At 43.0% G+C, this 25,606-nt stretch overlaps 1 protein-coding gene across 1 annotated transcript in view; it reads right to left on the reverse strand.

Moving 5' to 3' along the window:
* znf385c (zinc finger protein 385C) overlaps nucleotides 1–25,606 on the reverse strand; it is a 188,273-nt gene that overhangs the window by 62,477 nt on the left and 100,190 nt on the right. The window lies entirely within an intron of this gene.

The raw sequence follows: 25,606 nt of genomic DNA on the forward strand, positions 1-25,606 counted from the left end.
TTATTTTGTGGGCAAGTGCTAGTAACATTATTGACTGGAGACATTTTGAAAAGTGCGCCTTCATGGGTACGTAACTGGGGCCTGTTGATCACGGGCCCTAATCTCTCAGCCAACCAGGGATATAAACCTTTGTCGCAGTTGTTACTTAATCAGCTGCAGGATCAAAGCTAAACTAAGCTGGTGAATTTAGTGGAAACCTGCCCATTTGTTACAATTGTGGTAATAAGCATTTATTCCTATACTTCAGTAATTACAGAATGCATATACCACAAGTTACATGTTGTAATTACAATGTAAATATGAGTATACTACAATAATTGTTACGGGGTAATTGCTCCTGTAATTATACTTTCACAATGAATATCTAAAATGAAGTGCTCCCCAAAAAATCCAATATTCAAAATATTTCTACATGTGAAAAACAATTACACACCCTTCCAGTGCCTAAAATAAACAAATAAATAATTATTGTGACTTTAAATATTATACTGATAGTAACCCTATATTTACAAACCCTGTGGATATCCTATTTTAAATATCCGAAATGAACACACGACTAAAAACCGACATGGAAGATACACAGAAATGAGGTGTGTGCTTTTTTTCCTCCAAAAGATGGACAGAAAGAAAAAGAAACACATTTAGTAAAAAGTAAAGAGACATTTATAACAAAAAAAAAATGACCAAAAAAGAAACAGCGAATGAAAGACATCACAACCTACAAAGATGTTTTGAGTCAAATTGAGTCAAAAATTATTTCTGGATGCAACTGGCCTCTGTGCAGCCTTTAAGTTGTTCCTTCATGTTGTTGTAGAATTCTATAGAAAATTGATCAGAACCAAATTATTTTGTGTGTGGCATGGCCAGCTAACTTACTGCAGATCAAAGAAAGGATCCACCTACCACTACTGTCACTATGTGGATAGAGGCCAGCGGTGGAAGTCAGGGAAATGTAGTATACGCCTTAACGATGAGATGGTTCAACACAACAATTACAGCCAAATGCCAGGACAACTACAGGCTTGTACATCGTTATGCAAGTTACTGAATGTCCAATGCATAAAATGAGGGAGGAAAAGATTTAGGAGGGTACGAAAACAACTTGTTAGGAGAGGTCCCTACAAGCAGAGGAATATATTTGGATAAGGTAGAGGAGATGATTTGGAGTAAAACCTGCTAATAACACTCTGACAAAACACACAACCCCACTCTAGGGTTGAGGATCCCAAAAAATTTGACAAACCTCCCGCATTTTGGACCTGCCTCTTAAACTACCTGATGAGTCACTTTAATGTCCTTTCTTTGTACTGTCACCAGACCACATAGTGACAAGGCCCTGCTGGGTTACAGAGAGAGAGAGAGAGAGAGAGAGAGAGAGAGAGAGAGAGAGAGAGAGAGAGAGAGAGAGAGAGAGAGAGAGAGAGAGAGCGGGAGAGAGAGAGGGAGAGAGAGAGGGAGGGAGAAAGAGAGAGGACAGGCAAGAGAACTGGAGAGATTAAGAGAAAGCAAGAGAGAGGGAGGAAGGAGAGAGTTAAAGGGGTGAGGGATAAACACAGGAGTGAGCGATAAGAGAGGAGTGATTCTGTAGCCAGCCAGGCAGCCAGTCAGCCAGTCAGAAGCTACTGTCGTATAAAAGGACCACATCACCCAGGCAAGGCACAGGGAGGCTAGGGAAGCAGGGAAGCTATTACAGATCAATGTTGAGAGAAATAGCTCAGTGTGTGTGTGTGTGTGTATAGATAGTGTGTGTATATTTGGTGTGTGTGTGTATTTTGTGTGCGTGTAGTTTGTGTGTGTGGGATTGGTGGTAGTTGTGGTAGTGCAAGCATGCTCAAAATATATTTACGCATGCCAGTGTATGTGTGAACATTGTGTTTGTGTATGTGATTGGTAGTAATGTTTGTGTATTTTATTGTTACAGTTTTCCTCAATTGCTTGAGCAGCTTTGTTCAAGCATTATTCACTTTTCCAAAACAGTTGCAGTGCAGGCAAACCTGAAATACTGCCGGCCAATGTGACAATTGCTATCTCTATTATCTCTGTGTCATTTAATAATACAGTACTATTATTACAATAAGTACCATAAAAGACAAGTAAACATATTAGCACATTATGGGCTGTATTATTTTCCCCTAAAACCAAAGATGATCAATGCATAAAGAATGTCAGTCAAGATCATGAATATAATATGAATATTGAGGACACAGTTGATCGGCTGCCCAGCCCCATGATTGACAACATGGTCAATTACTGTGGCACAAATTTCCTCCTATACTATTGTTCTTTGTATGCCACTTTGACCTACTCCATCATCAGAAATCTGAATCCCTATTCCTTTCCCCTTGCTTTGTCCATTCTTGCAAATAACAACTTATAGGTGACCTTTTCTATGCATGAATAAGGACTGATTGTCGTTTGAACAATTGTGCGATTAGGTTTTGTAGATTTGGTTTTTGCAGAAGAGGTTTGTGTTCCAGGGATTTGTTTGTATCCACTAAGACCAAATGTTTTTCATTTTGTTTGATGGGATTCAGTCAAGGGAGTTTTGTGTTTTTTCTAGAAAGCTGTATTCACTGTTTTCCTTGGCGTTGAGTGAAAGCATAAAGAAATTACTGTTTCATGAAAAAATAGCGCGATGCTGATTAAGCTATAATGAAGATCACTTTCATTAAAAGTATCTTAGCAATTGGGGAAAAACCGTAACAATGTGTATATTTGATTTTAATGTCTGTATTAGATTTTTTGTAATGTGTGGATTTGATTATTATTAATGTGTGGATTAGATTTTTAGTAATGTGTGGATTTATTTGTTAGTAATGTGTGGTTTTGACTGTTAGTAATGTGTGTATTTGATTGATAGAAATGTGTGGATTTGATTGTTAGTAATGATTGTGTGTGTTCATGTTTGTTTAATGTATGTATGTTATTGTATAGAATTGTTAATCATGTGGGTGTATATACTTGTTAATAATGTGCGTATGTAAAATTGTTAATAGTGTGTGTGTATGAATGTTAGTAATGTGTGTTTATAATTGTTAATAGTGTGTGTGTGTATATATATATATATATATAAATATTTATGATAGTCATGCGTGTGTATGAGTGCATATGATTGTTAGTAATATGTGTGTGTGTATTTGATTGTTAGTATTAGTGTGCATATGTGTCATGATTTGTGTGTGTGTATACTTTTTTGTAATGTGTGTGTGTATGTGTTAGAAATGTGTGTGTATATATGATAGTTAGTAATGCATGTGTGTACGATTGTTAGTAATGTGTGTGTGTGTGTGTGTGTATGATTGTTACAGTAGTAATGTTAGTGTTTATGAGTTACTGTAGTAATGTGTGTGTGTGTGTGTATATTATTGTTTGCAACATGTATGTATGTGTAAGCAATTTGTGTGGGAATATATGGCAGTTAGTAATGTGTGTGTACAATTGTTAGTAATGTGTGTCTGTAAATGTGTTAGCACTGTGTGTATTGCTCTTTGTTTATCTGTGTGTGCCTGATTTGACTGACAGTTGCTCACACTCATACGTCACTTCTCTTTCGTCTTGTCATTCCTCTTCTTAATGTGCTGCTGTGGAGGCTGCCAGCGCCCAGTGTGTTTGTGTTCAAATTCACATGGACAGAGCTTGTGTGTTTGTGGATGCAGGGTGAAAGGAATATGTCAGTGTGTTTGGGCAGTGTGTGTGTTCAAATTCACATGGACAGAGCTTGTGTGTTTGTGGATGCAGGGTGAAAGGAATATGTCAGTGTGTTTGGGCAGTGTGTGTGTTCAAATTCACATGGACAGAGCTTGTGTTTGTGAGTATCAGGGTGAGGTGAATGTGTCAGTGTGTTGTTCTCATAGACGCAGAAGAGGAGCCAGGCTGAAGAGCCGTGGTGCAGTGCTAAGCTGTCCTGGAGTTTGGCCAAAGCACATCTCCCAGGGTGCTATCAAGAACTTAATTACACTATTAAATCGCTCCCTCCCTCCATCCCTCGCTCCATCCCTCCTTCCCTCGCTCCATCCATCTTTCCCTTTCCCAGCTCACCTCCTTCCTTCCATCCTCTCCCCGCTCTCTCTCTTTCTTTCTTTCAATCTGTGCATCTATTTTATTTCTCACTATCACTTCTAGCGTACACTCCATTCTCGCTCTTTTCCTCCGTTATCTGTTTCTCTCTCTCTCCCCCTGTTTTCTCTTTGTCTCGCTCACTTTCTCCTGTTATCTCTTTGTCTGTCTTTTTTTTGCTGTACTCAAGTGTTGTGGGAGGTTGGTAGGTAGGCAGACTTGATAAGTTCAAGAAGATTTTATAGAGTGAGAGAGCTAGAGATATATATATAAATACAGTAAACTGCACATTTTAAAGTGGCCTTTTATTGTGGCCAGCCTAAGTCACACCTGTGTAATAATGATGCTGTCTAATCAGCATCTTGATATGCCGCACCTGTGAGGCAAAAGAGAAGTGCTCACTAACACAGATTTAGACAGATTTGTGAGCAATATTTGAGAGAAACAGGCCTTTTGTGTACATAGAGAAAGTCTTAGATCTTTGAGTTCAGCTCATGATAAATGGGGGCAAAAACCAAAATGTTGCGTTTATAATTTTGTTCAGTGTGTGTATATATATATATATATATATACACTCACCTAATGGATTATTAGGAACACCATACTAATACTGTGTTTGACACCCTTTCGCCTTCAGAACTGCCTTAATTCCAAGTGGCATTGATTCAACAAGGTGCTGAAAGCATTCTTTAGAAATGTTGGCCCATATTGATAGGATAGCATCTTGCAGTTAATGGAGATTTGTGGGATGCACATCCAGGGCACGAAGCTCCCGTTCCACGACATCCCAAAGATGCTCTATTGGGTTGAGATCTGGTGACTGTGGGGGCCATTTCAGTACAATGAACTCATTTTCATGTTCAAGAAACCAATTTGAAATGATTCGAGCTTTGTGACATGGTGCATTATCCTGCTGGAAGTAGCCATCAGAGGATGGGTACATGGTGGTCATAAAGGGATGGACATGGTCAGAAACAATGCTCAGGTAGGCCGTGGCATTTCAACAATGCCCAATTGGCACTAAGGGGCCTAAAGTGTGCCAAGAAAACATCCCCCACACCATTACACCACCACCACCAGCCTGCACAGTGGTAACAAGGCATGTTCTCCATGTTCTCATTCTGTTTACACCAAATTCTGACTCTACCATCTGAATGTCTCAACAGAAATCGAGACTCATCAGACCAGGGAACATTCTTTCAGTTTTCAACTGTCCAATTTTGGTGAGCTCGTGCAAATTGTAGCCTCTTTTTCCTATTTGTAGTGGAGATGAGTGGTACCCGGTGGCGTCTTCTGCTGTTGTAGCCCATCCGCCTCAAGGTTGTGCGTGTTGTGGCTTCACAAATGCTTTGCTGCATACCTCGGTTGTAACGAGTGGTTATTTCAGTCAAAGTTGCTCTTCTATCAGCTTGAATCAGTCGGCCCATTCTCCTCTGACCTCTAGCATCAAGGCATTTTCGCCCACAGGCCGCATACTGGATGTCTTTCCCTTTTCACACCATTCTTTGTAAACCCTAGAAATGGTTGTGCGTGAAAATCCCAGTAACTGAGCAGATTGTGAAATACTCAGACCGGCCCGTCTGGCACCAACAACCATGCCACACTGAAAATTGCTTAAATCTTTCCCATTCTGACATTCAGTTTGGAGTTCAGGAGCTTGTCTTGACCAGGACCACACCCCTAAATGCATTGAAGCAACTGCCATGTGATTGGTTGATTAGATAATTGCATTAATGAGAAATTGAACAGGTGTTCCTAATAATCCTTTAGGTGAGTGTATATATATATATAGTGAGAGAGAGAGAGAAAGGGAGAGAGAGAATGTGAATGTTATTTTATCAAGCTTTGTGTCACACATCTCTTAGGGTGAATCTGTTTGAAGCTGTGCATATTTTGCCCTGTCCCGAGACAAGTTGGGAAGACCAGAATTTCAGTGTGATAATTGTTTGCTCGCTGAGAGCTAACAAGAACAACTGTTGGACAAAAAAAAAGCTATTTTACACAAATGATTGCGGAAACAATGTTCTCTTACCTTCTTATTCTCAAATAAGCTGATGAAAGCTCATTGCACTGGGCAGTCTCATCATCGGGCAGACTTTCTTCCTTGGAGTGGCCTCTGCTCTGTAAGGGGGAACCTCCCATTGATAGGATCTAAGCCGGAGACTGTAGCTGGCTGGACTTTTATAAATTATGTTCCTATTCTGAACCGGCTAACCAGCCATGGTCCTACTTCTGAGCCCTCCACGGTGGTGGGATCTAAGACCACTTTAGCCACGGCCAACAGCTTTGCTGGACCACCATCAACTATGGGGGCATCGACTTCCAGTCCAGAACTTTCCTAATCTGCCCACATTGTGTCTGTGCATAGCACTACTGTGGGTTCATAAATTTCAGTCATCTCTGGAGGCTGAGTCGGGGTGTGACCGGGGCTCCGGCTTGGAGTGCTCAGCAGTAGTCTAGCATTATAATGGGAGGCTCTGTGGTAAGACCTGTGGAAGTCATAGACATGTGCACACTTTGTTGTCCAGGAGCAAGAGTAATGGATTCATTCTCAATTATGTGGACCATCAAGAGTTTGAGGTTATACCTAAAGTTTGGAAAACCGACAATTTGCTCCCACTGCATATGAATGGGGATTTTAGTGACCTTGATAACTAAAACCCATCTGTAAAATACCATGCCTGTCAATTGTAAATACACAGTTGCTTTACATTTTAAAACAGAAAATTTAACAGATATCAATCTGGTTTTAGACCCCGACATAGTACTATTACAGCAAATACATTGCTAGTGAAGGACATTATCAAAGCTTGGATATGTTGATGTGTTAAATAAAAACACTTGCTTCCGGTTCCAGAATGTCCTTAGTGATAAAACCCAGGCTGATGTAACTGATGGGTTTCAATCTCAATTTCTTGTTGTCCAAAAAAAATTCCACTGGGTTCGATTTTGGGCCCTTTAACAATAAAACGTAAAAATCAGCCCTAGACCTAACAGGCAGCCAGTGTAAAGAGGCTAGTACTGGAGTAATGTGTCCAGTTTCTTTAGCTCTAGTTAGGAATCTAGCAGCCGGGTTTGGCACTAATTGAAGTTTATTTATTGATTTATCAGGGTAATCGGAGAGAAGAGCATTACAGTAAACTAATCTAAAAGTAACAAAAGCATGAATTTGTTTTTCTGCATCAGTTTTTGATACAAATTCAGATTTTTGCAATGTTCCGGAGATGGAAAAAAGCAGCACTTGAGATATATTATATATGTTCATCAAAGGAGAGGCCAAGGCCGAGTGTAACACTGAGGTTTCTCACAGTTCTTTGGGGACACGACCATGCACCCATCGAGGTTCACTATGAGATCTGCCAACAAAAGTTTGTTTCTTGGGTCCTAAAACAAGTATTTCTGTTTTTTCTGAGTTTAAAAGCAAGAAGCTCTCCATCATCTACCTCCTAACCTCTATTCTCCTCTTTTGGGATTTTTGGGGGGAAGAGAGGGAACTCACATTGAAGCATGCATGTATCGCCATAGTCTAGCTGTGACATAAAGGTGGCTTGCAGATGTGTATTTCTATGTTTTGCTCATATACATGATTTGTTTCTGTAGAAGAAACCAATCTTTACCTTCAGCTTCTTCACCAACTCAGTGATGTGTATATTCAAGACAAATTTTCATCTAACCATATTCCAAGATATTAGTAGTACATGTTCTACAATAGAACCATTTAGGGTAGAAGGTGTAAGATAATTTTTAAGAAAACGTTTTGCATTTAGCAGCAACCAGAGAGATTTGTAAGCATTCTGAAGTATGCCCTCTCTCCAATGCATTGATGTAGCGTGATAACGCCAGGCCCGGATGCAAGACATGGGACTAAAACTTATGGAGTGATATATATTCATGTCAAGCCGATCCTGCCATAGATTACACCAGCATCTGCGTCTGATTATGATAACAGAAAAACATTTTAAAATAGAAATAGTCTAGAAAATAATTTTATGAATGAGGCCAAGCACGGGCTCCCCACCCATTGCGGGCCCTGGTGCAACCACACCTCCTGCACCCCCGATAGCTTCGCCACTGCCCCAATGCCATTTAGGGGTGGAGTCACTGGCTTCGCCACTGCTCCAATGCCATTTAGGGGCGGAGCCCATCCTGCAATTGGGGTGAACTCTGCTGGCAATCCCCAGCCCTCATTTCAGGGTGGTTGTGATTGGTTGGTGTCCCTTTGGGTGATGCTTGGCGATGTAGGTGGATTGACTTCCTGCATTTTGGGCCCTGTCCGGGGCCTCCCCCAGATAGGGCCACAGTGTCACTGGACACCCCTATCTCAGCCCCAAGGTTTTACACTGCTATATTATTGTGCCAGGGGAGTAGGATCAGTTCTCCTCCACTGTAAATCCTTGTAAATTTAAGGAATGCGCTCTCTAAATGTTCTTTAACGTAGGAAGACATGAGGTCTTGGCCCACAGTACCAGGGTCATTGCTGTCCCTGTCCAAAGTCCTCCTGGTTGTGTTGCATATCAAGATGATACCTGACGATTCCAGCTGCCACTCTGCTAACCCCGCTGCTTCTGACCTGGATTAGGTTTTATAGACTCTGGACACAGCCCTCATGCATTTATTCATTATTACAACTTGTACTCTTAAAATGTTCACCCGGCACAGCCAGAAGAGGACTGGTCACCCCTCCAAGCCTTGTTCCTCTCTAGGTTTCTTCAGAAATGTCTGTATCTTTTAGGGAGTTTTTCCTAGCCACTGAAATTCAACGCAGTTGTTGCTTGTTCCTTGGGGTTTCAGGCTGGGTGTTTTGTAAAATAACTTTATGATAACTGGTGATGTAAAAAGGGCTTTATAAATACATTTGTTTGATTGATTGATTGAAGTGTCAGAGACCCATAGGCCCAGAAAACCAAGATTTTGTTTGGTGAAGTGTATATAAACCACAGCAGTCTGTGGGCACGTAGGTCAGCAGTACCGGCCTACTGGACCTGCCAACGACCTGCCAACCTTGATAGCAAATGCTAACAACTACCCACACTGACATGAGAGTCAGGGCTAATGAGAGGGGATGGCTCTCAGCCTAAGATTCAGCAGCATTTAACTTCGCCGTGACATAGCCCATTGGCCTTCTGCACGACAAGACTGCCTTATGAAATAGAACTGTAATGATGTTATCCCGGCATTAAAGTCAAGGGCCACCTACAAAAGCACAGAGGCTACAGCGCGAATGAAATGAACCTCTGGACACAACACCATCAAAAAGACCATCAGAAAAACATCCCTATGGATTTCACTTTAACTTATAATGGGAAAACTCATTGTACCATGACACTTTTATATCTGGGGGAGTGTAGTTGTGGCGATTGTTGTTCATAGTAAGTCTATTTGCTGGGTGTAGCATGTTAACTGGCGGTACTAGCTGTGTAATTACAGTGATAAACACAGGGGCCTGGAGGGAGAAGGCCAAGATCTCAACCTCTGCTCCTCCAATCTGTTCTGGCCTGCCGATAACTGACTTCAAAGAGAATAGGAGACAGTGTGTGTTTGTGTAAATGGCTGACAGTACTCCAGGGGCTTTGACAGAGCAGAAAAAATGAGGACAGACCAGACCAGGACAGATCAGGACAGACCAGACCAGGACAGGACAGACCAGATCAGGACAGACCAGACCATTACAGACAACACCAGACCAGGACAGACTAGACCAGACAAGGAAAGACTAGACCAGGACAGACCAGACTAGACCAGGACAGACTAGACCAGACCAGGACAGACCTAACCTGGTCAGCGGTAGTCACACACATCCATGCAGGCAAACATGAATTAACCTGCAGTATCAGTCCGCTAGCATGCTGGCATAGTCAAAGTGTGGACAGTGGTGGCTGGTGCAGAAATGAGGGAGGGGGGAAGAGGTCTTCAATATTGAGAAATACATCACCTGGGAGCTGAGAGCTCTGACATGCATAGAGATAGCTAGGAGCACTCTGACATCAGCACACATTTACATTTACATTAACGTCCTTTAGCAGATGCTCTTATCCACCGCCACATACAGTAATGACTGCATATATTTTTCATACTTTTCTGTACACGCATTTACATGACAAATGAATGGAGTCCATTTAGTGGAGGCTTCCTCATTCAGTGTCTGCCAACCCAATACATCTAGGCAGCAAACAGAATTATGTTGAGCAGCTAGCAACGTCTTAAGCCTGAAACCTTTGAAAACCCCTAACACTACACCTTAGATAAGATTTTTTTTAAATTGTAATGTAAAGTGGGAAAAATCGGATTGCCAGACGTTGTACATGAATCCATTTAAGGAACACCCACTCTATTTATTCATTGTATTTTATTCCAGGCTATTATTGACAGTGGAAATCATAGGGAAACAGATGAAGAGGAATTGTGGTGAAGGGCAGAGATGGGTACTGAACGCCCAGCAGAGAGAGACGCACAATGTAGATGGAGGCAGGGGCGTTACCACTGGAATACTGGAACCACTATTTTACTGCATTTCTCCACAAAGGTTTGGTAGATTAGGACAATGTAAAATGGCGGGTAAAGTGTGTTTCCTTGCTTTTACACTCCCAGTGTATACACTTAACTACACAGTTGAAGAGGACTGGCCACCCCTCAGTCTGGTTCCTCTCTAGGTTTCTTCTTAAGTGTAGAACCCACTTGCAGGTTATTCTTGACCATTGTGCATCCCTCTGTTGTTGTTTGCTCTTTGGGGTTTCAGGCTGGGTATCTGTAAAAACACTTTGTGACAACTGCTGATGCAAAAGGGTCTTTATAAAATGAATTTGATTGATTGATTGCACACATTCAGAAACTGCCGAAGTGCTACAAACACCAAAGCGGATACACAGAGAACCCCTGTGAAAGGATTTGGGCTCCTTAAATACACACGCATTGCACGTTGGGTGTGTGTTTGTGTTATCATGCATTGCTGTGTATCCCATTACAGTATTTGCTGAATCTGTTTTTATTGGGAATATCATTAGACATAAACCATTGGACAGGGCGTTTACCATACATCAGCACAATACAGTCCCATAGACACTATATTGTACTCCATATAAAGTTTTGACAGGTACTTAAAATATAATGATATTTCAAAACATCCTGTTCACTGAGTCATAACTGTGCACCGGAAGGAGATGGCTGACAGCAAGATGATGCATTACAGTGTAAGCTCCTCCTCCTCCACACCGGTCAGGCCAATTAGAGCCCTGACAGCCTGCAGTGAAGGGCTCAGTCCAGGTTACAACCATCACCTGTGGAAAGGTCCCCTCCTGCCAAACACACACACATACACACACACTCACACACACACGCACACTCACACAAACACTCTCTGTATCTTCCCGCTGCACAGTAATGCAGAGCATTTTTTCTCTGCCTTTGTAACCCTCTCCTCTCCCTTCTCTCTCTCTCTCTGCCTTTGTAACCCTCTCCCTCTCCTCTCTTTCTCACCCCCCCCCTTTCTCTTTCTCTCTCTCTCTCTGCCAAACAAATAAATTGCCAGGTCCGAACAGGACACCATCAGAGCAGAACAGACAAACTGGCCGACTGACTGATGGATGGGCAGAGAGAGACAGAAAGAAAGAGGGGGAGATGGGTTCTGGATAGCTTGACGAAGGGGAGAGGTGAGGCAGGACATAAGCACTGGCCAGGGAAATGGAGTTAGCAAGTGGATAACGGGGGTTTTGATGCAGTGAGAGGAGGTGTCTGAGGTCACTGTGGGGTTAAACACTGAGGACCAGCACTGTGGTGTGTGAGGGGTTAAAGCAGTCCCCACTGCAAAGCATAAGGAAAGGAGACATTTGCTAAATGACAGACCTCCGGCACCTGCAGCCTGAGATTACCACAGGCTGGGGGGCGCCAGGTGCCCAACGACACAACAACGACACCTGATCACTGTTCCTCATTGTCAGTGTAATTGCTATACGAGAACTAGCATCCACGGCGGTGGAGGAACGGGCACCTGCTCCAAAACTGAAGGCACATCTGCTTTTATGGTTCCAGAGCATTCCATTCACCTGTGACTCAACTGAAAACACCATGGAATAGCCTCAGAGACTGGAGACACCCGGCAGGCCAGAGGGTGCCCGGTCAGATCAGTGTCCACCTTGAATCTGGAAGAGTCTGCTTAGTAACGGGCTGGGGGGGGGCTCTGAAATCTGAATCCCCTCCATCTTCACCAGACAACAGGGCGAGGGAATCTCCTGAGATCTGGGTACCATTTACTGCCTCTGTCACACCGAGTTTCAGTTGTACAGACGGACACCAGAGGAGAGACAGGGGTGGGGGGGTATCCCTGTGTTTCATCTCTGGACCTGGGTTCAGACAGTGGAGGAGGAGGAGGAAGGAGGTGCAGAGTACATCAGACATGTGGGGATAGCTACAGACTAATATTCCTCTTTAAGGAGGATGAGGAGGAGATGAATATGGGGAGGAAAGATCGCTTGAAAAATGTCCATTCAGTGAACAGCCATGGCCAACTAAAATTATTCTATATGCAGCTTCACCTTAAAGGTTGCCAACCCAATCAGACCAGAGTGGGAGAAAACACACACTCACATTCTTATGTTATGAAATACAATTCACCAAGACAAACATGAGTGTTCATGTTCTGAATTATATTGTGGGGTATGTCTATAACAGCATATCCAAAAAGTTGGATCTAATATCAGATAATAAGTCTGCCTATAACAGTATATCAAAAAAATAGGATCTGATATCTAATAATAAGCACCAGGTGTCGTTGAGGGAGCGGCAAAGGTTTCTGAGAGCAACATTTGAGCATTTTACATTTTCTGGTCACAGTCTTCTACATTTTGTCAGCGGGTCGCAAACTCTCCATGACAGGACCTGAGTTAAATGTAAAAATATTGCTACTGTATATGCTTGATTCTCTCTAGATAATTCATCAGAGGTACGCTTGTTTTTGTGAGAAATCTTAACACATGAAAAGGTTTTCTGATTTAATAAAATGAAGCAGGTCATCCCTCCACTCAGTGTTCTCTCTCTCCTGGGATGGTAGCGGAACGACTTCCACATCCTGTAGCCAGGTCTCTGGTACTAATAGAACTTCACTGTGTGGCCTGCATATGTTTAAAACCATGGCTAGAGAACAATCAATAATGTGTCCGCGCAATGGCCTGACGGACCACAGTTTATTGAACTGTGGTTTACTGAGTTGAATCTCACAGAGTCTGTCCAGCCAGCTGCTCTACAGCCTGAAGAAATGCTAAATAAAAGCAGTGCCTGCCATATTCGGCCTACTTACTAACCAATCAAACAGCTTCAAATAGTCCTCAGCCAACTATTTCCACCCAGTCCCAGTTCCCACCATTTCTTAAATCTGCTAAGTACATTGTGATAATGTTAATTGAAGCACCATCCCAGGGTTAAATGTTTTTTTATGTGTTTGGAAGCACAGTTATGTTGAATATACTATAGAACAAATGAGGAGATCTCACAGAAAGAGAAAAAAGGGCCCTCTCACTCTGGGCTCCAGCACTGCAACACTACGACAGGTTACAAAGCCCTCGCACACACACACACAAACAGACACACACACACATAGTCATAACCCTTGGCGGAAATCTTGGCCAATAAAATAAGATTTTTATCATCAGGCCAATAGAGCTCCGCCTCAGACGCTGCTGGCAGGGTTACACTGACTCACCAAACCAACTGTATGACATCACACCTGGGTTCAAACCAATTAAAACAATGCTAATTATTCACTTCACCCTGCCCCGGTGAATCGCACGGGCAGAGTTTGCTGTTTTGGAAGTCCGCTGTTTGTCCCTTAAGCCAGACTGAGCACAGATGAAGGACTTGAAGTGATTCCAAGTAATATTTGATCCCAGGTCTTCATGACACTATGGAACAATGTGTCTGAATGGAGAAAGAGCAGAGGGAAAGTACAGACGAAAAGACGGAAACTAAAGAAGAGAGGTAAATATGAGGATGATGATGAGAGGAAGAATATACATTAGGGTGAAGAAAGGAAACAGTGAGGGATATTAAAAGTGAAAGGAGAGAGACAGAGAAAAAGACAGAAACAGAGAGAAATAAAGAGAGAAAGAGAGAGCATGCCAGGCAGTGTGCAATAAAGCAGAGGGAGCCAATGGAAATACAGGGGTTTCTCTCTGGTCTGGAAATATGACAGACTTTGACGCACCTGTAGGTAAGCCTGGAAAATCTGCACAAAGGGTCCTCCTATAAACATAACAGAGCAGCCCTGGAAAAACCTACCACACTCATGGACACACACACCTCTTTCCAGACCTCACCTTTAACACCTCACCTCTGACCCCAAACACTTGCCTCTGAGCAGGAGCTTGTGGCGGGCTGCCAGGAGGAGATGCAAACAGCTGTGTTTTAAATCTAAATGAGTCTGGATACTAGAGCTGTGTGTATTTGTCTAGCTGTATGTGTGTGGCCAGTAGTGGTGCGGAACTAGTGCGGGGACAATGGCAAGACTGCAGATATCTGGTGCCGAGCATGCTGGTTTTTATGTCAATGCCACTCAGCTGGAAGGGAATGTCTCTGCTTGTATGTATGTATGTGTGTGTGTGTCTGAGTTTGTGTATGTCTGTCTGTATGTGTGTGTGTGTTGGAGGGTTGTTTCTGTGTGAAGGTGCCCCAGTGTGTAAATGGGCATGTGTGTGTGTGTTTTTGTGTGTGTGTGTGTATCTGTACGTGTGTGTGTGTGGGAGAGTTGTTTCTGCATGAATGTGCTCCATTGTGTACACATTCATGTATGTATGTGTTTATGTGTGTATCTGTCTGCAAGTGTGTGTGTGTGTGTGTATGTCTTTCTGTATGTGTGTGTGTGTGTGTGTGGGGGGGGGGGGGGTTGTCTCTGTGTGAATGTGCTCCAGTGTGTACATTAACATGTATGTGTGTGTGTGTGTGTTTTATTCATTGCTGAGCAGAGCCCTGATTTCTGCCTCTGCAATCTTGAGGGCACACGGGCCCCCTGGCTCCCCTCACCTCCCCCCCTCCTCCACCACCACACCTCCCTCTCCCTCCCCCCTCCTCCCCTCTGACCACAGAGGGTCACATGGGCGCTTTGGGCGGCTTCACGTCGCATCATTTGCTGAGGCTGGCTGTCGGCGGAGATCAGGGCAGCGCTGGCGCCTAATGCTGACGAGCTGAGACAGTTCACTCCACTCTCACTGGGGGCCAATCTGCTCGGCCTGCTTATACACACATACACACACGCACACTGGTTGTTTGTGCATCATTGCCTGTGGGTGTATGGGTGTGTGTGTGTGTGTGTGTGTGTGCATGTAGAAAAATCTGTATATTAATCATGTATCAAAGCATTGAACTTGCCTACACACTTTTCCAAACAACTCACAGTTTGCGCTCGTATCGGTTTATAGTCTGTCTGGTCCTGTGTATGTCTAAGATCCAAGTTGCGTCTCTATATTAGGTCCCAGTTGTATTGGTGACTAATTTTTTCATCACTCGCCTTAGGCTAGGTTAGACAACCAGATTCAACCACAGGACCATTTTTGTCAGACGGCGGGGAACATAATTGAAATAACGAGAAACAAAATATTTTTATATGGCAAATTCCTCACATGTAAGCAAGCCTAAACACAGACTGATTTGAAAATAGCTATAACGGTTTAACTCACATTGATGTTCACACAATGTCTTATTTTAGCTGTGGGAACACACCGGAACAGACTGCCTAACGGCCGCCCGCCCAAGGCCCTCCCATATGTCTGGGTGGTAAAGAGATGAGCAGGGAGAGAGGCCTACAGAGACGGAGCGGAATATTGGGAGAGGGACAGAAAGAGTTAGAGACGTCCTTGGAATGTAGCTTCTGTTATATATCCTGTAGCCTGGGCTGTGACATCTCACACCTGGACACCATCTGTGTGGAGACTTGGAGGGGCAGAGACACAGACACGGCTAGCTAAAGCAGAGGGTCACCATTAGAACAGGGAGGAGGAGATAAGGATAGAAAGACAGATGAAAAGAGGGGGACGAAGAGAGAGATTTGGATGGAGATAAAAATAGAATAGACAGAATATAGAATAGACATAAAATAGAATAGACAGAATGAGAAGATAGATGGAGGGCTTGGGGAAAATGGAGAGAAGTGAGCGATGGACAGACAGACAATCGATGGAATTGGAAGACACATGACAGCTAGAAAAAGACATACCGACTGATGACAGATGAAGGGGAGCAACATACAGTAGCTCTCAAAAGTATTCACCCTATTGACTTTAGTTATTGCCAGTGACGTATATAAAAAATAATAATAATCAGCTAATTGTTCTAAATGAACTACAAAACAGAAAACAGAAAATAATGAATTGCATAAGTATTCACCCTCTTTGCTATGACACACCTGAATGAGCTGCGGTGAATCAAGGTGTTTACATGATTTCAGGTTTAAACACACCTCCCCTGGGAGGTCCCACAGTTGGTTAGTACAATTTCTAACCCAAAATAACATCACAAAGATGGAGGAACATTCAAAGGAAATAAGGTTCTTCAAAAGCACCAATCGTGAGTAAGATGTAACATCACATCAAATGCTGGCTAGAGTTTGCTGGAAGGCATGAGAGAGACTCTGAGACCAAGTGGAAGAAGATTATATCATCTCATTAGATCAAAATACAGCTTTTGGGCCATGAGAACACTATCCTGAAGCATGGTGGTGGCAGCATCATGCTATGGGGATCCTTCTCTGCATCAAGGTCTGGAAAGTGTGACGACTGGATTCAACATAGAACATAGAAATCCTGGAAGAAAACCTGCTGAAATCTGCAAGTGACCGGAGACTTTGGAGAAGATTTATCTTCAAATAGGACAATAGCCCCAAACATACAGCCAAAGCTGCTGGATTAGCATAAAAACAAATAGGTCAATGTCCTGGAGTGGGCCAGTCAAAGCCCGGGAACACAATTTAATTGAGAATATGTGGATAGAGTTGACAACTGCTGTTCACCAAAGCTCCCCAAACAACTTAACAGAGCTATTGCAATTTTGCAAAGAAAAATAGGCGAAAATTGTTAGATGTGTCCAGATGTGCAAAGCTGGTAGAGACCAAATAGCTGCATAGCTGAAATTGCTTCCAAAGATGCCTCCATTAATTCAGAGCAATTTGTAGATTTGATTTTTCACTTTGACATTATGGAGATTTTTTTTTTGATCAGAATTCCTAAATATACATTTTGATTTAATGTCATGATACAATAAAATGTGTACTGGTCCAAAGTGGTTGAATACCAAGACTGACACAGTATCTGTGTTAGCAAAGACAGAGTTCTTCAATACACTTCCTATTGACGGCAGAGAGTTGGGGCTCTGGAATGTCAAGCACCCTTGATCAGTGAAAGAACACACTTTCTTTTAAATCAAATGATACCAGGTCAAATTACACATCATAGGGCTTCTTTCTGTCTGTGCACATTTGTCTGTGTTTTGCAGATCTAGAGGAGGCATCTGTCCATGTTAGCATGTCTACAGGAGGCATCTGTCCGTGTTAGCATGTCTCCAGGAGACATCTGTCCATGTTAGCATGTCTCCAGGAGACATCTGTCCATGTTAGCATGTCTACAAGAGACATCTGTCCATATTAGCATGTCTACCACAGACATCTGTCCATGTTAGCATGTCTACTGGAGACATCTGTCCGTGTTAGCATGTCTACCGCAGTCATCTGTCCATGTTAGCATGTCTACCGCAGTAATCTGTCCATGTTAGCATGTCTACAGGAGACATCTGTCCGTGTTAGCATGTCTACCGCAGTAATCTGTCCATGTTAGCATGTCTACCGCAGTAATCTGTCCATGTTAGCATGTCTACAGGAGACATCTGTCCGTGTTAGCATGTCTACAGGATACATCTGTCCATGTTAGCATGTCAATTAAATACATCTGTCCGTGTTAGCATGTCTAACGGAGACTAAGGAGACCAGACCGGGACTGTCCCAGGAAAACCGGGACATCTGGTCACCCTACCAGAGATATCTGTCCGTGTTATGTCTACAGTGGGCATCTCTGTCTGTGTTACAATGTTGTCATATTCTGTATTTTTCAGAATTTGTCTGGGTATGTGGACGTGGTAGTGTGTGTGTGTGTTCATGGATGCATGTCTGTGTCTGAGGAGGACCAGTCATGGCTGAGACTGAGACAATGACAGCCAAAAAAGTTAGGGAACTCCTGCTCTACCCCAATTGAGGAGCAATGGATTAAGAGGTAGGGGGGGCAGCCGCGGCAAAGCTCTACAGGAACCAAGGTGCCGTTGGGAATGCGTGGCAACGACGTGCCCTGGAGACACCTGAGCAACATCAGCCCTAAACGAGAGGAACAGCCTGACGTCTGACACAAGTCACAGTGACTTTACAGCCGCACAGTTCCCAGTCACTTTTGCCATGTGTTCTCCCCCAATCACAGCGGTGCCACGCCGCATCAGGACAGAGTGGCACTCCGTCGGCCATTTTAACAGCTTAGCATTGACAGCGCCATGTGACAGGGAGATTAATAGGAAATGGGCTTTTCCTTTAAAGAACAGGAGCAACTTCACGGAGTTGCACATGATGGATCATTGAGTGATTGGTAGTGAAGCAAGGGTGGGGGGGCGGCGGAGGGTTAAGGAGTGTGTCATGACATCCAGAACACAGTAGCTTTGACATTTTAACAGCCAAACTGGGTTCACATAAGGAAGGCATGCGGACGGGATAGGGCTTGTTAGTTGTCCTCATCCAACAATATTCCAGTCCACATCATGCTGACCAACAGTCATCTAGAATCTAGCTATACATTAGTGACTATCATTTAGATTCAAGCTGTACCTTACTGACCGTGATTCAGATTCATGCTGCCCCGTACTGACCGACTGTCATTTAGACTCATGCTGAACTTTACGGAACGCTGTTTGTTAACGTTATCATGGAAGGGATTGAGTGAGGATCATCTTCTATCATCTACAGTAGCATTGCAATTCTAACTCACACACACACAAACACACACTCACAAACCTCTATACCAATTAAGGATCTTACTAAAGGACACTTTCAACTGCAAAACATGTGTCTGTTTTTAATTAAAACAATGACAGAAATCCAAGTAAATTCCTAATGCAGTTGTTCTACATCATACTTAGAAGACAACTGAAAAATGTTATAGTTTATGTTGCCACCACTGTTGATTATCAGGGTATTGGTGCATGTAGCTTGTTGTCGTTCAATCAAAAGTCATCAAACCGGCATTGGCTCACCGTCATCCCAGTTTCCTTTTACGTGGACACCCGCCTGAACGGGTCTGAGCATCTGGGAGACAGAGGAATTTAAACAGGAGCAAGGCTGCTTTCGTTCCTTTTGTTTGAGGAACACCAGGGGAAAGGGGAACTTGGAGTCCCAGGGGGAAGTGGATGAGGCTTGGGAAGGTTTTGACAGGCTCCTGTGAGATTCCCCAGGGTGTATAGATTGGGAACAGAAATTCCACAGAGCCATGGTCTTTATGGAATTGTGTGAATTTGATTATCCTGCTGGGGACCAACAATCCCTGTGACAACACAACAAGGAAAACTTTACCTTTGGCTGTTTTGCTGGTCCCCATGAGGAAAAAGGCTATTTTCAGGTTAGTAGTTATGTTGAGGGGGAAATGTCAGAATTCACGTCAAGGGATAGGGTTAGAGTGAAGGGATAGGGTGATGTTTCAGGTTTTGAGGGGTTAATGTTAGGTTTAGGGTAAATTAGATTTTGAATGGCATTAATGTTTGGGGTCCCACATAGTATATAGTGAGTGTGTGTGTGTGTGTGTGTTTGTGAGACTCATATCTTTTTCCATCCTCTTGTGTAATAAACAAAAAATAGAATATTCATGAATAATACAAGACCTTCACTTGTCCTTGAAGGAAAATGACCATGTCTAATATTGTAAAAGGGAGACACAAAAATACACAAAAGATGACAAGATATATTCAGGTTCTATCAAGTTGAATATAAGTTATATTTTTTAAGACTTTTAAATGCCATTTGGAATGCAATTTAAAGCAGTTTTGTATGTTTGCGTGCATTCATAGCTGATTATTCACCTCCAGAAATCCATCTTGGCTAAAAGTAGGGCAGCCACTTCCACCAAAAACTACAGCTATCACGGAGTTGGGATATTAAAGAACCACTAAAATCATGGGGTCGGCTGAGTAGGCTAAAGATGGTGGAAATTTGAGGTTGGTTGATAAGGCTATAGATTGCTGAAACATGGGGTTTGATTAGTTATGCTATAGATGGCTGAAACATAGGGTTGGTTGCTTAGGGTATAAATAGCTGAAACATGTGATCAGTTTTTTGATTAGGCTATATATGGCTGAAAAATAGGTTTGCAGATCTGTTTAGGCGAATCATTAGATAACCAGATTGTGTTGTGAGTGTTGTAATGATTCCAATCTTTTTAAAATGCTACTCAATACCATGAGCTGTATCAGTAATTCTCAAAAATTATTCTCACTGAAAGTAGATATTAGTGCAGATATTACTTTAACTGACAAGATTATATATAAAATAAATGCTGATGAATCACAATAAACGTGAAACAATTTGATCATCTCTGTCATGACAAGGGTTACACAGGATAGCTGTGATTTCCCCACAATTGGATTTGAATGTCTTACAGACTTGTTTTTCTCTGGCACCACAGAAGCACATTCGAGAGAGTGAGTAGCTCGCTCATCATCACATCTGCAGCCAAAGTGAACAGACATATGGGCAGGGCAGATGCGTTCATCACAAGAATCACAAGGATAACGTAATTTGTTGGACCAAATAATTGAATAGGCGAACAATTCACTAAATAGCTAAATAGCCAAGCTACAAGCAATCATTTAAATTGGCTCGAGTTGTTCGATGTGAAACTTAGCTGCCAACCCCACTCACTCCTCTCGTCTGACAACGCCAGTGGGAATTGCTGTGCCACACACACGCCCTTTGGTGGTGCGCACATATATAGTTGTGCACGTGAAGCTTTAATATAGTTGGACACGTGAAGCTCTCATATAGTTGTACACGTGAAGCTCTCTTATAGTTGTACACGTGAAGCTCATATAGTTGTACACGTGAAGCTCATATAGTTGTACACGTGAAGCTCATATAGTTGTACCTGTGAAGCTCATATAGTTGTACCTGTGAAGCTCTCTTATAGTTGTACACGTGAAGCTCATATCGTTGTATACGTGAAGCTCATATAGTTGTACCTGTGAAGCTCTCTTATAGTTGTACACGTGAAGCTCACATACAGTATCTCACGAAAGTGAGTACACCCCTCACATTTTTGCAATAATTTGATTATTTCTTTTCATGTGACAACACTGAAGAAATGACACTTTGCTACAATGTAAAGTAGTGAGTGTACAGCTTGTATGACAGTGTAAATTTGCTGTCCCCTCAAATAACTAATCACACAGCCATTAATGTCTAAACAGCTGGCAACAAAAGTGAATACACCCCGAATTGGGGCCAATTATCAATTTTTCCTTTATTGTGTCATGTGACTCGTTTGTCACATGACACATGGAAGGTCTCAGGTGTGAATGGGGAGCAGGTATGTTACATTTGGTGTTATCGCTCTCACGCTGCCTCACACTGGTCACTGGAAGTTCAATAGGGCACCTCATGGCAAAGATCTCTCTGAGGATCTGAAAAAAATTATTGTTGCTCTACATAAAGATGGCCTAGGCTATAAAAAGATTGCCAAGATCCTGAAACTGAGCTGCAGCATGGTGGCCAACACCATACAGCGGTTTAACAGGATAGGTTCCACTCAGAACAGGCCTCGCCGTGGTCGACCAAAGAAGTTGAGTGCACGTGTTCAGCGTCATTTCCAGAGGTTGTCTTTGGGAAATAGACATATGAGTGCTGCCAGTACTGCTGCAGAGGTTGAAGGGGTCAGCCTGTCAGTGCTCAGACCATATGCCGCACATTGCACCAAATTGGTCTGCATGGCTGTTGTACCAGAAGGAAGCCTCTTCTAAAGATGATGAACAAGAAAGACCGCAAACAGTTTGCTGAAGACAAGCAGACTAAGGACATGGATAACTAGAACCATGTCCTGTGGTCTGATGAGACCAAGATAAAATTGTTTGGTTCAGATGGTGTCAAGTGTGTGTGGCGGCAACCAGGTGAGGAGTACAAAGTGTGTCTTGCCTACAGTCAAGCATGGTGGTGGGAGTGTCATGGTCTGGGGCTGCATGAGTGCTGCCGGCAGCTACAGTTCATTAAAGGAACCATGAATGCCAACATGTACTGTGACATACTGAAGCAGAGCATGATCCCCTCCCTTTGGAGACTGGGCCGCAGGGCAGTATTCCAACATGATAATGACCCCAAACACACCTCCAAGACGACCACTCCCTTGCTAAAAAAGCTGAGGGTAAAGGCGATGGACTGGCCAAGAATGTCTCCAGACCTAAACCCTATTGAGCATCTGAGGGGCATCCTCAAATGGAAGGTGGAGGAGCGCAAGGACTCTAACATCCACCAGCTCTGTGATGTCGTCATGGAGGAGTGGAAGAGGACTCCAGTAACAACCTGTGAAGCTCTGGTGAACTCCATGCACAAGAGGGTTAAGGCAGTGCTGGAAAATAATGGAGCCCACACAAAATATTGACACTTTGGGCCCAATTTAGACATTTTCCCTTAGGGGTGTACTCACTTTTGTTGCCAGCGGTTTAGACATTAATGGCTGTGTGTTGTGTTATTTTGAGGGGACAGCAAATTAACACTGTTATACAAGCTGTACACGCACTACTTTACATTGTAGCAAAGTGTAATTTCTTCAGTGTTGTTACATGAAAAGTATAATCAAATATTTGCACAAAATGTAAGGGGTGTATTCACTTTTGTGAGATAGTGTATAGTTGTACACTTTAAGCTCTTTTATAGTTGTACACATGAAGCTCTCTAGCATTATGAAGGTACTCCTCAGTAGGAGTATTATTGGATTCTGATTTGCAACGATTAAGCAAATGCACAGTATAGCAGAAACAGTAATAATCTCCAGTCGCATTTCTAAGACCGTTGAAAACAGAAATTAAAACAATTTGAGGCATTTCATTTATAACTGTTGATTTAGATTAATTAAAAAAATAAATGATAAGAATTATTAAAGACCAGCGCCTTAATAATACATAGGAAAAGGTGACAGCATACAGGCCAGGAAAGAACATTCCAGAACAACAGAGTGAAGAAAAAGGGGCACCAGAAATGAAGGCCAGTCAAGTTTGCTGTGCATATTTTGGTGAACTGTTCTCATCTACACAGCGGCTGATAGGGTAGAGTGAATGGGATGTGGGCTATAATCACCTTACACACACACACACACACACACACACACACACACACACACACACACACACACACACACACACACACACACACACACACACACACACACACACACACACACACACAACATCCTAATCTAGCCTAACTCCAGTGGGCCTATGGGGGCTGGCCTAAGCCCTTTATCAGGCCCAACAGATGCTGTTGACAGAACAATAATCAAGGGCCTAATATGGCTGCCAGGCCCTGAGCAGGTCAACGAGACAAGCCAAAAATGATCCGCGACTGAGGAGCAGAAAACAGCAGACGCACAGAGATGGATCATTGTCTGTCACATCAGCTGTCTAACGCTAAACTCTACTGGTTCTGCTAGTCACCACCTTATCGTTGGACTCCAGTTCAGAAACAATAATAATAACAATAATACAATTCTTCAAAATAAAAGTAACATTTACTTAAATCGTTTTATTAAATTATACATTTAATATAAAATCCTGTGATGCACTTCTGTGATTGTGGGATTGTTGACGTGCTGTACCCTGCCTGCTGTTACCTACCTGGCTACCTGCCAAACTTTTTCAAATTTACTCGATATAAACTAATTGGTCAAAATTATATTTTAGAGTTTTACCAACGCAATATTTATCTGTTGACCTCTTACCCAACTTTTCTACACCGGGACTCTTTTTGGACATAATTAACAGAACTACTCACCCCTGAACACCCGAGGCTAAGTATCATTACAATGCCTTTTCACTGTAATTGTTGTAGCAACAACACGGAGGAGAATGTTCGTCTTAAGTTAAAGATAGCAGAGTTAGAGGCTCGGCTTCTGACGCAAATGCCAGGCAAGGATTATGCTAGTGTAGAAATAGAAAAATCTGCATCAGTGCCACCAGGTAGAAACGATAGTTTTGTTAGTCCCCCGGCACAGCTCCTGCAGCCGGGCAATAACTTTCTCTTGGTCACTGGGAAGAAATGCCGTCGACCAGTTAAACCTGAATCGTTGCTAAAACCAACTGAGACTTTGAACAGGTTTTCCCCACTGGAGTCGGAGTCAAGGCCCGAGCCGTCTTCGGAGGGGAATGGTCGGCAGGCATGTTCTACCGGTGGACTTGAAAAACTGAAAACTTTAGTCATTGGCGATTCCATCACACGCAGTATTAGACTAAAGAATCAGCCGGCGATCGTACATTGTTTACCGGGGGGCAGAGCCACCGACGTAGCCGCAAATCTGGGGTTGGTGCTAGCGAAGTCTAAAACTGGCAAGTATAGAGAGTACAGAGATATTGTTATCCACGTTGGCACCAACGATGTTAGGATGAAACAGTCAGAGGTTACGAAGCAGAACATAGCATCAGCGTGTAAATTAGCTAGAAAGATGTGTCGGCATCGAGTAATTGTCTCTGGCCCCCTCCCAGCTAGGGGTGGTGACGAGCTCTACAGCAGACTTGCGCAACTCAATCGCTGGCTGAAAACGGAGTTCTGCCCGTCGCAGGAGGTAGAGTTTGTAGATAACTGGCCTTCTTTTTGGGACTCTCCCAGAAATAGGGCCAGGCCTGATCTGCTGAGGAGCGACGGACTCCATCCTAGCTGGAGTGGTGCTCTTCTTTTGTCTAGGAACATTGACAGGAGTCTCACTCCTATAGCTTTAACATGAGATAGGGTGCAGGTCAGGCTGCAGGCTGTTAGCCAGCCTGCTAGCATAGTGGAGTCTGTCAATAGCATAGCCAGAGTAGTTAGTACAGCTTTACCTATTGCCACTGTGACTCGTTCCAGGCTGAGAAAAGTTAAACAAGGTAGTGCTAACAAAAACAACCTTATTAAGATAAAGCCTTCCTCCACCTCGGTCAAAAATAAAAATAATTGTATCACTTCGCATCTCAAAATGGGACTCCTAAATATTAGATCTCTTGCTCCAAAGGCAGTTGCGGTAAATGAATTAATCTCTGATCATAAACTAGATGCTATTGGTTTATGTGAAACGTGGCTAAAGCCTAAAGAATTCACTGCCTTAAATGAGGCCTCTCCTCCTGGCTATACTAGTGATCATATCCCTCGTGCATCCCGAAAAGGAGGGGGTGTCGCTAATATTTATGACAGTAAATATAAACTTACTCTCAAACATATCACAGAGTTTCATTCTTTCGAAGTTTTACTCATGAAAGTTAACCAGGCCGATAAATCATTTTACATAGCTACTATTTATAGGCCCCCCGGGCCATACAC

The sequence above is a fragment of the Esox lucius genome, chromosome 11, assembly GCF_011004845.1.
Source record: "Esox lucius isolate fEsoLuc1 chromosome 11, fEsoLuc1.pri, whole genome shotgun sequence".
NCBI lineage: Eukaryota > Metazoa > Chordata > Actinopteri > Esociformes > Esocidae > Esox > Esox lucius.